General features: G+C 45.3%; 2 pseudogenes; both read right to left on the bottom strand.

Moving 5' to 3' along the window:
* Positions 1–4090: 4090 nt before the first annotated feature.
* LOC109685398 (leukocyte immunoglobulin-like receptor subfamily A member 5) lies at positions 4091–10956 on the bottom strand (annotated as a pseudogene).
* Positions 10957–11251: 295 nt separating this feature from the next.
* The window catches only part of LOC109685397 (leukocyte immunoglobulin-like receptor subfamily A member 6), a 57081-nt pseudogene continuing 54769 nt past the window's right edge, over positions 11252–13563 (bottom strand).

The raw sequence follows: 13563 nt of genomic DNA, 5'->3' as shown, positions 1-13563 counted from the left end.
TTAATGCATGATGATTTTATGTGCTCATCATTGTATCCAAACAGGATGTTGTTGATTTCTTTTGTCTCAGAGTGTCCTTCACTCCTGACCTGAGAATACTCTCTCCCTGATCCCAAGACTTTCTTTCTGTGTGTTTCTGTCTTTCACTGTATCTCTCTCTCTCTCTCTGCTTTTCATTGACTCTGCTTCTCTTTGATTGGGCTTCTCTGTGGGTTTTTGTCCTCATTCATCCTATAACATCTGGAAATACTTTGAAACATGGGCATAGCAAACCCATTAGGGGTCCAAAGAACACACAACATACAGGGACTGGTGTTTTGCCGCTTTCCAGGTTCTTGATATTCTAGGATGATTTATGGCTCAACCACATGGAAGGAAGAAGTGTCAAAATACAGACAGCATCTGTATTTTGGTGTCACATGGATCCAGGTCTCAGAACCCATGAGGACTCGGTCTTAGACAGCTCAGTTCAGCCCTAAAACTCAGGTCTGATATGTTCTATGTGTGGTTCTCCTATGAGAAGAGAGTATGGAGATATAATGGAAACCCAACTGTGGAACTGTCCAGGTGTCTGCACAACATCAGAGTGAAAGGACACCTCTTTCTGGTCATGAATATCTGTCACCATACCTCCAACATGACTCCTCTGCATTTCCCCTGAATCTGTGATTTACATTGACCAAATGTCTGTACTGGTGTCTCACTGTTCATTTTCTCTGCTGGTAAAATGCTCATCAAGTTTGTCTCTCTCCAGTACAACTCCACACTCTTCTGCCTGACAATCCCCTGGGGACTTGAAATCCTAGAACATCTGACCTGCATTGTGATCACCTCTGATCACAATATCTAGAGGGTCACTGGGTTTTGACCACATGTAAGGGTGGTGACTGAGAGAAAGGTAGCATCTGTAGGTCCCTGAATGGTCAGGAGTCAGTGGACCAATGGAGAGGTTGGCTAGGAACCACCATCATAAGGCTGCCCAGTAAGGTGCCAGGGGTCTTTGGTTACCCTCTTTGTGTGCAGAACCACTTAGGTTCTCAAACATGATGTCTGAGTGACATTGCAGGGTCACATTCCCTCCTGGTTTCACCAGGGAACCTTACTGGGCCCAAAGGGAGGGATTTCTCTTGACTCCTAAGAATGAAAGATTGTGAATTTACGAGTCACCCTTCATTATCCCCTTCCCTGGTACATTGAATGACTGAGGTCTTGCCTCCCCCAGCCTGCTATCCTTCTTCTATGTGTCCACATGTTCTTTTTTTTGTGTGTGCCTCCTTGTCTCACACCACCTGTATCTATCTTCCTTGTTTCTCTTTCTCTAGTAGCATAAATCTCCATTACCCCTGGGGTTATTCTTGGCATATGTCTGCAACACCCACATCCCACAGAATACTTTCCTGGACAGGGAATATGGCAGGCTATACTTCCACCTCTTCTCAGCCTATTTCATGCTATTTTGGACAAAGAAGAAACCCTGGAAACAAGTGAGAATAAGTTGTAAGGCAGAAAACAAACAGGGAGCCTCCCAATGTCCATCTCTTGTTCCTAGAGGAGGTCCGCTGCAATGTCAGGGCATTCCTCATGGCCCCTCTTTCTACAGTGCAGCCCTGAATCTGGATCCTGAAGTACTCTCCCTTCCTAGCTTTGTTGTGGCCTCAGTACCCTCCCCTTAATGATCTCTGGCTATAGCTCCCTTCCCCTTTTGGCTTCTTAATTTGCCCTTGACCTGGGTACCTGTGTTAGTTTTCAACACACTGGCAAAACATGGTGCTTAGAAAGAACACAGGTGCACTATCCTACAGTGTGGAGGTCAGAAATCTGAAATAGGTCCCGTGGTATAAACCAGGGGTCTACAGGGCTGTGCTCCTTCTGGAGGCTCTATGGAAGAACACATCTCTCTTCCCCTTCCAGCTTCTAGAAGCCTCAGGCATTCCTTGACTCACAGCCCCTTTCTCCATCCTCAGAGATGGCAGTGGATGGTGGAGTCTCTCTCATGCTGCATTGCTCTGATCCTCAGTTTCTTGCTTCTTCTCTATGTGGAGCCTGTGGCTAAACAGAGCCTACCCAGATGATCTAGTGTCATCTCTCCATCTCAAGGTCAACTGATTAACAAAACTCTTCACCTTCTACCTTGATTTTTCTATGCCATGTAACATAAACACTCACAGGCTCCAAAGATCAGAATGTGGTTTTCTTTGGGTGACCATTGTTCTGCCCACCACAGTATCCAGTTCCTTATGCTGAATCCCCCTGTATCTAAATCACATTCTGTTGATCTCATTGGACCATTACTAACATTTCTTCCAGAAAATTCTGGGATTAGAATATTTAGAGGAGTGAATTTCCACTCTGAACATGAGCTCTGACCTGAAATTATGATCACCAGAGGGTCACTAGGTGCTGGAATTCCATTAGGGAAGTGAGGAATAGAGCTGTGACATCTGTAGATGCCTGCATATGCTGGGGTCACAGGGCCCCAAAGGAAGCCCTTCTGCAATACTCTGTCTTGGAGCTCAGGGATGTGAGCCCCGTCTTCCTTGTCCAGCCCAAATATATCAAATCCAAGACGAGAGTCAAGTGAAGAGTCACATGCTGTCCTTGAGGAACAACAGGGGTCAGACAGGCAGTCAGGGTAGGCTTGTCATGACCTACTTGGAAAGAAGGTGGCACAGAGAGAACAATTAAGGTCCCCTCCATTACTGTGCTCAGAGCCTTCTCATTATTTCCATGCTTCTTTTATACAGAGTTTTTATTGGTGTATATTAATTGTACAAAGGGGTTTCACTGCACATTTACAACATGCATATCATGTAGTTTGCTCAAATTCACCGTATCTATATTATTCTTTCTTAACTTTGCTCTCCTTCCCTCTCATCCCAATTTTAACAGTTCATAGTGGATATTATTCTGTTTTCATCCATATATAATGAGGGGTGCCCAGGGCTCCAAGAAGTCATCCCACCACCACACAGACATAACACATCTTACTACAACAAATTATGCTGGCTGACAGTCTTAATTTTTGTTCATGGTGGAGGTATACTGTGGCATCTTACAATATATCATACTTGAATTCACCCCTTCTACCCCTCTCCTTTATTCCCCCTCCCTGCATTTCTGGAATAGTCTCAACAAGTATCATTTTTACATTTACATATATGCGTACATGTTTTTGCACTGTATTTACTCTCCTACCCCATTTTGCCACCACCCCTCCCACTCCTATTGTTACTAACCCCCCACCCCCTGGGCATGATCCATTCTGCCCTCCTGTTCTCCAATTTTGTAGAAGAAAAAAGAAAAAAATTGAATGAGAGACTCTTCCTAGATTTTGTCATGTAAAACTAGCTGCTACAACAAGTCAAATTAGTTGGAGTAGAGGGCAGGTTGCATTTGAATGAAATAATGTCACCTGGGAAGTGACATCAAAGAGGGTGCAATAGGACTTCTCTGTCTTCATAATAACCCCCACCAGAAATCCAACTAAACACAAGCAAGAATACGATTGTGAATATCCCAGAAGTTGGAGGCAAGGTGGGACAGCCTTAGACCACAAAATTGAGAAAAACTACAACAGAACAAGAACTTGGCCTTGTTCCCAGTCTCCAATGTCTGTGTGACCTAGTTCATGGCACTTCCATCTTTAAGCGGATGGTATCCCTGAGAATCCAGGATACCTGATACCAGATAGTCACAGTACTCCTCCACGTAATCACAGAGCCTGGCTCAGCTCAGAGGATAGGTTTGGGGAAGGTCCCTGCAAGGAAGCAGGTGAAAATGAGGTGTGTCAGTTGTGAAGAAAACAGCAGAGAAGTTTGACATTTAAGCTGACCCCTCTCTTCCAGGGCTGGAGATAACTCACCTCACTTTTGTATCTTCTGGCTTTGGCTTTCACTGTATCCTTTGGTTTCTATATCACTGGTCCCCTGTCTTCCACAACCTGTGTCAATGAGCTCAAGGCCCTGGCTCCCTTCAACCTACTATATATAAGGGCCAAACCTGGGAAGTTTATCAAGTCCCAGGTTTTTAAGTGAAAGGCTTGGGCTTCCTTAACTGACACCTGGAGCTCCAAGAGGTCACTGTGTACTGGCTACACCTGAGGATTGCTTCTGAAATAGCCATAGCATCTGAATATCCACCTGTGGCTGGGAGTCAATGGGTCCACAGAGAACAGGGCCTGGAACTGCTCATTGGGTGTCACTGTGAGTCCAGAGTCCAGTAAAGCTTGGGTGCTCCTTCTTTAGTCAGAATGAAGCTGTCAAATCCCTTCCATTAGCCACACTGGAGGATCAGGTTCCTTCCTGAGGTCACCACAGGACTTGGCAGGGCTGAGATGTTGGGTTTGTGGCAGAATTCTAGGGGAGAAATAGGCAGTGTGTTAAATGTACTCACACCTCCCACATCATCTCCAGGCCTGGGCTGTGAGAAGGGCACCCCTGAGAGCTGACCCTCTTCCTAAAGGCAGAGCCTGAGTTGGGAACACTGAGTGTCCTCTCACCTGTCACCACCATCTCCAGGGCATCACTGCACTGTGACAACACAGTATGTCTCCAATAGTAACAGTGATATCATCTTGTATGGTAGTCTCTTGTGAATGGTATGGACAACATGGCCTTTTTTCAGAGCTCCAACGGGGTCTGTGTATTCCAGGATTTTGGGCTTCCCTCTTTATAGAGAAGGTACTCTTGGGCCTCCAAGGTCCCTTGACATCAGATGGTAACAGGTCTCCCTAGTGTGATCTCAGAATCTGCTTCAGCCCAAATGGCAGGTTTGGGGAGAGTCTCTGCTGAAAAACCAGAGGCTGGGTCACAGGACATCTTCCACTCAGATCCCAGTCTTAAACCCAGGGTCCTCCAAAAACTCCCAGCAGCCTACTTTTATCCATTTCAACTTCCCAAGATGAAGAAGAGAGACTTGGGACAGCTGGAGATACTCATCTGCCTGAACTCAGGTCCTGGGGCCCAGAATCAGCCCTGGAAGAGAGTTTCCTTTGAGAACTTTGACCCTGAAGTTTGAGCAGATCTTCTCTTCTCTGGAGCCTTCTGAGAACCTTGGATATCCTGGTGGCCCAGTGCCTGGCAAAGGGGTGGGCTCCTTCCAGACTAGGCTACTCCCTTACCCACTTCACTTTTACCAAAGTAGAGCAGGGCTGTGAGGAAATGGGTCATGGTGTCTTCTCAACTGACAACAGCTGTGCATCTGATGAGGACTCGGTGCAGCAGCACAGATAGACACCTAGGGTCTGACCACTAGAACCTGGTTCCTCTCACCTATGTGGTTGTCATATCTGCAGTTTCACAGTAAGTGAGCTGACCTGCCCATGGTCCTGGCTCTCATTTTCCAGTGCTGTGGCTAGGTTGAACACCAGAGTTCATTCTCAGAAACGAATGGCATCTCCTCTGACTCTTGGCTGCTTTGAGTTGTCCTGAACTCCTTCTTGTCTAAGAATCATCACATATTTGTTGAGTATTTGCATTGCACATCCATGAATGAAGTAGAATCAAACAGTTAACTGCAAATCTTAAATAAGTAAGGAAACCACAGATATCCTTTACATTACCTTCCTATGTCTGCTGTAACAAATAGTGTTTTAGAACAACTCAGATTATGTGACAGTCCTCCAGGTGTTAACTGCAACGTGTTTTCTGGGCCCAGTCAAATTTCTCTCAGGGCTGTGCCCTCTGCAGGCTCAGGGCAGACTCTGCTCCCTCACCTCTTCAAGTTCCTGCAGGCTGTGCATACTGTGCCTCCTCATCCCTCCCATCTCACAAAGTGAACATGCTGTTTCCACTTCAGCTCCACCTTCTCACCTGCTTCTCTGATTATGAATCTCTTCCTCCCTCTTTGACTTACAAGGACCTTGCTATTATGTTGAGACCCATGGGTAATCTCTACTTCCAAGATTCTTAACCAGCACATTTGGAAAACACCTTTCTGCCGAGTAAGTTAACAAAGTCTAGGTTCTAGGATGAGCATGTGGATATCATTGTGATTGACAGCAATCAGGTCTCTTTACCATGGTGCTGAGCTTCCCACTTTATCCTAATTTTGCTTCTGGGCATAAGGTTCCCTGGCTACCATGTGGTCACAGGTCTTCCCAGGTGGTCACAGAGCCTGGCTAAGCCCAGAGGTTGGGTTTGCTATTTTTCACACCACACATCTTTGGGAACTTCTTCAATTAAATCTCATATGAGCCACTTCTCTGAGTATGGGCAGGAGATGAATCCAGTTTAGGGTTGAGTGTGTCAGTCAACACCTGTTCATCCTCTGGTTGCATGGTGACTCAGAGTCAGATGTCTAGGCGTTCATTCATGGGTGGGGAGCTCAATAGAAATTCAGATGTCATTTCCACAAAGAAGACTGGATCTCTGTAGAAATATCACAGTGTGGCTCTAAAACCTAAAGGTCTGTGATGTGAATCTTCACATCCTCCTGTCACAGATGCTCCACACCATGGCCTCCATTGCTTCCTGTGGATCAGGCTTTGTGCAGCTTGGACCTGTTCCAAAGACTTCTCTTGTTTGTGGACCACCTGAGCCAGCTGCCTTTCAAGGTTCTTAACGAGTGGGTTGAGATCACACACCCAGGGAGGCACATGTTGTCCTTGAACTCCAAAAGAGGCCCACTAAGCTTTGGGATTTTAGTTAATTTTATAAGTGTCCAAAGGAACATGTATGGCATATGGACTCATAGAGCGTGTATCAGACATCAAGAACCTGAATATTGATAGATTTGTATCCCCCCAGGATCTCATTGTTTTTACCAACTTTCTCTAATAGCTCTGCTTCTTGTGAGGTCCACCTCATGAATCAACACTGTGATGGACATGGGCATCCTGCACAATGGAGGAACTTGTGACCTGCAGAGGATGGGTTAACACAGACCTGCATAGGACAGTGGAGAAGCACCAGTGATCCTCAACCCTTACACACAGTCCTGTGGAACATAGACTTCTGCCAGATCCATAGCTGTACCCAGGGCCAGGAACTTGTGGATTTTCCCTAATAATAGAGCCTTGTCAGGAGCAGAAGCTGGAGTTGGAATCAACAGTTAACTCCCACATCCAGTGTAGGCTTCAAGGTCCTCTGTCTTCTACCATACAGGAGATTTGCAAAGAAACTTGGGGTCCTTCATAGGATGCTGACAGTCACAGTCCCTCCAGTAATGTGGAGTGACTGTTGTTTCACTGATCTGTAGGAAGAGGTATCTCCAGTTCCTCCCCAAGTCTTTCCTTACTTGTTGTCTGTGACTCCAAGTGAGAAACAGCACAAGGTGCTAAGGGTGTTTGTGTCCATTCATCATCTCTGACCTGTGGCAAGATCCTGATGTGTGTTCAGGGACCCCAGCCAAACCCCCATTAACTACTGCCCTCTATACACCTGTATGCTGAGTGCATACATCCAATCACAGAGGCACTGGGCTATCCAGGCTCTTTAGCAGAATAGAACAGTCAACAATGAACACTTCAGTGCAAAAATTCCACAGGTTTTGGAATGCTAGGTGGATTGATCCTGTACAGCAACAGGTGGATGGGATGTTGGGGGACTTCTCAGTATGGTATTGTCACTTGCCTTGGGTCAAACTCAGTTCCCAGATGTTAGGCAAGTATCCCACCCCCTCAAATACCCCTGAACTAAATTGAGAGGCAAATACTTCTTCTTTCTTATAAGGATGCAGTGAGAAGCAGTGAGGGATGATGTCTAGGCTACCCACTATGAGTACCAAGCAGAGAGGGCAGTGGCTGGGACACCTGATGACACAATGACCTTGGGTCTCCCATTCTGGACTTCCATGATCTGGAACAAGGGTGAGGGGCTGGAACATCAGTGGGGACAGATCTGCCTCTGCTCTGCCCATCCAGACTTTGTGTCCATGTTCAGTTTCAGGTTCCATGTCTCTCCACTCACAGTTTTGAAGACATAGATAATGGTGTTAGTGATGGATGGAGGTAGGATGACTCCTGTGTTTCCATCTCTGGGACAGGAAAGATGAGTTCTGCTCACTCCTCCCTGTCAACTCACCTACATTCCAGTATCTGAAGTTCACCTTGGACCATGTGCTGAGCATACAGGGAGGAGGACCTGGGAATTTTAAGGCTGGTTGGCTCCCACATGGGAACCTCAGCCCCAGTGCAGCCAGAGCTCAGGATGTGTGGACCTCAGGACACAGGATCTTTCAATGTCCTCTCTCTCCTTGGGGTCAGATCATGAGTCCCACAGACACTGAAGCTGCAATAGGATGCATAGGGACGTGGAAGGTCACATACTTCTTCTTGTCCTTGAAGGTTCTCTTCAAGTACTAGAGAGAGAAAGTGAACTCATAACGTATCCAGACAGGTGCACACAGGTCCAGGCAGTGGGACCACCGAACCTAACACCATCTAGATAGCCAGTATTATCCTAACGTGCAAACTAGACAGAACATAGGAGGAAACAAAGCGTAGATCAACATTTGTCATGAATGCAGGTGAAAAACCCTCAAAAATACATTTATGCCCCAAATAATGGTAGTTGATTCAATGACAGATGTCATATGTGATGCTGGTCCCACAAGATTAGAGAACTTTGTGATATGGGATCCATGTGACATTGTGTATGTACACTCTGTGATCACACAGGGACAAAATTCCTATGGATTCATTTCTCAGAACACATTTTTCCACAAACTCATGAATAAAAATATTGTAAATTAAATCCAATGACGTGTAAAAAGATTATATTCCATGTATTAGTGTAATTTACCCAAAGTATGTAAAGCCAATTCAATATTCAAAAACATAATAATGCAATCAGTCACAGCAACAGAGTTAAAAATTAAAATTACTTGACAATGACATATCTATAGGTGTAGAAAAAGCATTTGTCATGATCCCAACCCGTTCCTCATAAAACGTATCAGCAGACTGAATTAAGACATTTTTCAATATGGCTAAAATTATATGCAAAGAAGCCTGATGGTTACATGATATTTAATTTTGAGAACCCAAAAATTTCCCACTAAACAATGAAGACAACAAGGGTGTCCCCCTGTCCACTCCTTTTTAGCATTGTATTTCTCTTCCTGGCTAGTGCAGGAAGAGAAATAAAAGAAACATGACATACACAGAATGAGATGGAGAAAGAGAACTTTCTTTATTTGCAGATGACTTGATACTTTATGTTTAAAATTGTATCGAATTGACTAAATAAAAAATGCCTGGAACTATTAAGTGGTTATATGAATGATGACTCATGGTTAATATACAAGTGAATTTCTGTTGGATAGACCAGCAGTGAACAGAGGAATCTGAAATGAAAGCCACAACACCAGTGGAGTTCATTGCTTCCCAACTCCTCATGCCTGACATGACATTTGCATTTTGAAGTTGAATGTGAAGGGAATTCATGCAGTTTTCAGCCAATATCAGAAATCATTCTAGAATCTGAGTTTTTTCCTTTTTTCTGTTAATAGAGAAAAGGTTCACATTCTCAGATGAGAAGATGCAGTCCAATGAAAACACAGTGGGGAATGTGGTAATTAAATATCTAGGAAAATATTACATAAAAGTGAAGCCAAGCAGTAGGTGCACAAAGATGAGGACCCACACATGGCTTGTGGGAATGACCCTCACATGGAGTTGAGAGGAGAGGCAATCAACAAAAGTCCACTGCAATGTGGATGAAACCGCAATTTAGCAGAGAAAGAGATTCTGTGCTCCAAAACCACGTTTGCTCCCTGGACATTCTCAGAACACAGTCCCCCAGTTCATGCCCCAGATTTTCTTCTAGACTCTGTGGGATTGTCATATTTAGTTTCAAGACTCCACTGCTCTGCGTGGTGGCATTTTTCTTATTCATCTTCAGAGTGCATCTTGGGTCATTCTCTGACTGTGTTGAGCCTCCAGTAACAGAATCCTAAGAACCACAAGGACCTGGCCACCCATGCCAGGCTGATGAGATTCTCCACTGTGTAATCCTGTGGCTGTGAGGCTGGGGATTGTGGACAAAGAGGACATGGAGATCAGGGCAGGACAAAATTATCCAGGATCACCACATGTCCACCCAGGGCACCTGATCCCTTGGACAACACTGTCTCTTTGTGCCCAGACCTATAGCTGAGAATTCTCATTATTCACCCATCTTGGTGTCTTACATATTGTGTGATGGGCTGAAGATCTCAGCTGCTCCTGAGAACCAACAAAGAGGTGTAGGATGTGTGAAGCACTAAAGAGACCCGAGCCTTTTCCCTGGGCTCCACATTCCTGTGACTTAATCTCATGACATAATGTCATGTAGATCCTTAACAAACCCAAGTACTACCACAGCAGGGCTCCCTCTTACCACCTCGTTTCATTCTTCAGCATCACTGTGCTCTGTGAATTCAGATATTGAGGTCTGAGATCTGATCCCCGAGAGTTCAGGATAAGTGTGAGACGTGGTCTCCCCTAATCTGCTCTCTCCTCTGACTCAAACACAGGACCTTGTAAGCTAATTCCCCTGCAGATGAGCTTCCACTGACTCACCACCAACATTCCAAGGTCCAGGGGTGAGGGGCTGGGGCTCAGTGACCCTGAATATCAGAAGCACAAAGGGGTAGCAGTCTGGGGCTGCCTCCTGTGACCCCCACCCCAGCCAGTTCCTCTTAATTTCATCATGCACTAGTCTTCGTACTAACCATCATAAAACAAGAAACACCTGAAATGTAACACACTCACCCCGCTCCCCGCCAAAAGTCTATGTACACACACATTCTAAAGAGTGGTGATGTCAATGGATCACGAAAACAATATTGCTGAGTTCCGACAGACAGCGCAGTGAGGTGCGGAGCGCGGCCTGCTCCCCCGGGACCCTCCGCACTGCCCCCTGGCCTCAGGCGCAGGGTGAACTGGGGGTCCCGGGGAGAGGCCGCGGCTTCTGCTCTGCTGACACCGGAGCCCTCGCTGTGGCTGCCCAGTGTCCGGGCCCAGCTTGGAAGCATCGACGAACCCCTCCGCCCCACCGCGATGACCTGATGGCGGCGGCGACCTCTCGGAGCCTGGACCCTGCCGGCTGCCGGGCCTCCCAGCCCAACCCTGCTGGGCCTTGGCGAAGCTCCGGTGGCGCCTCTGGGTGGCGGCGGGTGTGGCGTGGCGAGAAGAATGGCGGCCGCCGGAGCGCCGCGGAGGCCGGGAGAAAGCGATCTGCGCTGCACTAAGGCTCACTGTCCCTTAAGACCATCGAGCCGCGCAGATCTGGGTCCTGGTATGGCCGCTCTGGTCCAGTTGGACGAGACCTCACCCCATCCCGGCAACGACCAACGAAGGACCAACGGTCTTGGAAGGTGAGCGGAGCCCGGGACGACGGCGGGTACAACGGTTGGCGGCCATGGATGGTTGGTGTTGGTTCCACCGCAGAGAAAGGCGTGTCAGGCCACGTTTGTCAGCTGGAAGCGCCCACCCGAGATTTAGCGGCCTTTAGAGAAGGCCGTGTAAATAATATGAAAAAGCTGCTCTCAACTCCCCCACACACCCAACCTTGTAAAAGAAACTTGCAACATCTGGACGTTCTGGATGGGAAGAGGTTGCCTGTGTGTGATACAGTAGAGATAGAAAACCACACGTCTTGGGAAAGGCCATTAAAAAAAATGTCTTCTGGAAGTGACTCTTTGGAGTAGTGAGACAACTTTTAGGAGTGACAGCAGGAGCGACACATCCCCGTGTGTCCAGTGCATCATCGGATGTGGAGCAGAAGACCGTGGGAAAGAAGAGAAGTGGTCCTGTGCCCGACTGGTCAGCGGCAGACGACGTTTTTCGAATGACAACCATTGTTTTGTGTGTGGATCTTCCTCCTCACTACTGTACATGTAGTTGACTGTGCTATGTGTTTTTTTGAAATATCTAGTCTTTCTAGATGTTCTGAAGTGCCTGATGTATTTTTCAAGTAGGAGTAGTAAAATCACATATTTTGTAAATATCTCTTTGTTAAAATTCATCTGTTATTTTGGGGTCCTCCGCATTGTTGGGGCCCTGGCTCCCAGGAGGAGGAAATGCCAAGAGCAAAGCTAGTGTGTATAGTGAGGAAGAGTACACATGGCCCCATCTGTTCCACTTTGCTGTGCAGATAGTATAAAGAACAAAGGAGTCCTAATGCCCATCTAGTCTTTCTAGATGTTAGAGAGGTTGCCAGTGTATGACAAATGTAGAGTTAGTAAACTAACAGATTTTGTACATTTTGTGCTAAAAAGGTCTTTCGAAAATCTGAGCATTGCAGCCCACTGGGTTGGTGGAGAAAGGTTCTCGGCCACAATATTCATATTTTGAAGCTCTTTGAAATGATCAGTTTTTAGGTTATGCAGTCATTGAGGACTGCTGTGTATCTAGTGCTCAAATTGAGTCCTTACTTGAAGCATCTAGTCTATCTAGATGTGTAGAAGTGCCCAACGTATGTTAAATGTAGAGGTAGTAAAATAACATTTTGTAAATAGCTTTTTTGCAAAAGTTCATATGAAAATACTGTCTTTGGGGAATAGAATTGTGAAACCACTTAGAGCATTTCTGTAGGTGCTGTCTTGTTCAGTGGGTCTGGAGGAGGTGGGAGGGAAGCAGTTGCAAAAGGGAGTATGCTAGTGTGCTCATACTTGGACATTTTCAGATGCCATTTTTTTCTGTTTTATGTATTTTGTTTTGCTGTGTGTATAGTGTGTATAATGGTCAAATAAGTCCAAATTTTGCAACATCTTGTCTCTAGATGTTAAAGAGGTTGCCAGTGTATGACAAAGTAGTTAGTAAAATTAGCACATTTTGTACACTTTGTGTTGAAATTCATAGGAAGGCTTGTCCTCTATAAATGACTTTTAGATATGAATTTTTCAGCTATCTCTAAGCATTACATATTATGCTTGTACTTGTCCACTGGTTTGAAGGCAGAGAGAAGGAAGTGAGGAGGGAATGGTTCAAAGCCAAAATGGTCACATTTAGAAGATACCTCAGATTATAATCATTGCTGTGTGTGCAATTTTATTTACCAGTGCTGTGTGCATAACAGACAAATTCATATAAGAAATATCTAGTCCTAGATATTTAGAATTGCTTGATGTATTTAAAAGTAGTAACATGTAAATAGCTTTTAAAAACTTGGGAAATACTGTGTTTGGAAATGGAGTTGTAAAACCACCTCTGAACAATGTACTGTCTGGACTTGTTTATTGGGTTGAGGGAGATGGGAAGGAAGAAACTACAAGAAAGTATTTTGTTAGTGTGTGTTAGAGAATTTCAGAATATCCATTACCCTATATGTTGTATATTTCATTTAACTCTGCTGTACTGTATATATTGTGTATATACTGGACAAATGAGTCCTAATTTTATAATATCTAGTCTCTAGATATTAAAGAGGTTGCCAATGTATGACAAAAGTAGAGTTGGTAAACTAACACATGTACCTTGTGTTAAAATTCATAGAAAGGCTGTCTTCTGGAAAGAACTTTTTGTAAGTGAAACTGTAACATCTGTGAGTGGCACAGATTTGTATCACACAAATCTGTGTAGGATTATGTAGGAGAGGAGGAGGTGGAAGAAATGAAGGGTGTAGACCAGAATGCTCCTAT

Source organism: Castor canadensis, chromosome 16, assembly GCF_047511655.1.
Source record: "Castor canadensis chromosome 16, mCasCan1.hap1v2, whole genome shotgun sequence".
NCBI lineage: Eukaryota > Metazoa > Chordata > Mammalia > Rodentia > Castoridae > Castor > Castor canadensis.
This window is presented reverse-complemented; position numbering and strand designations above follow the sequence as displayed.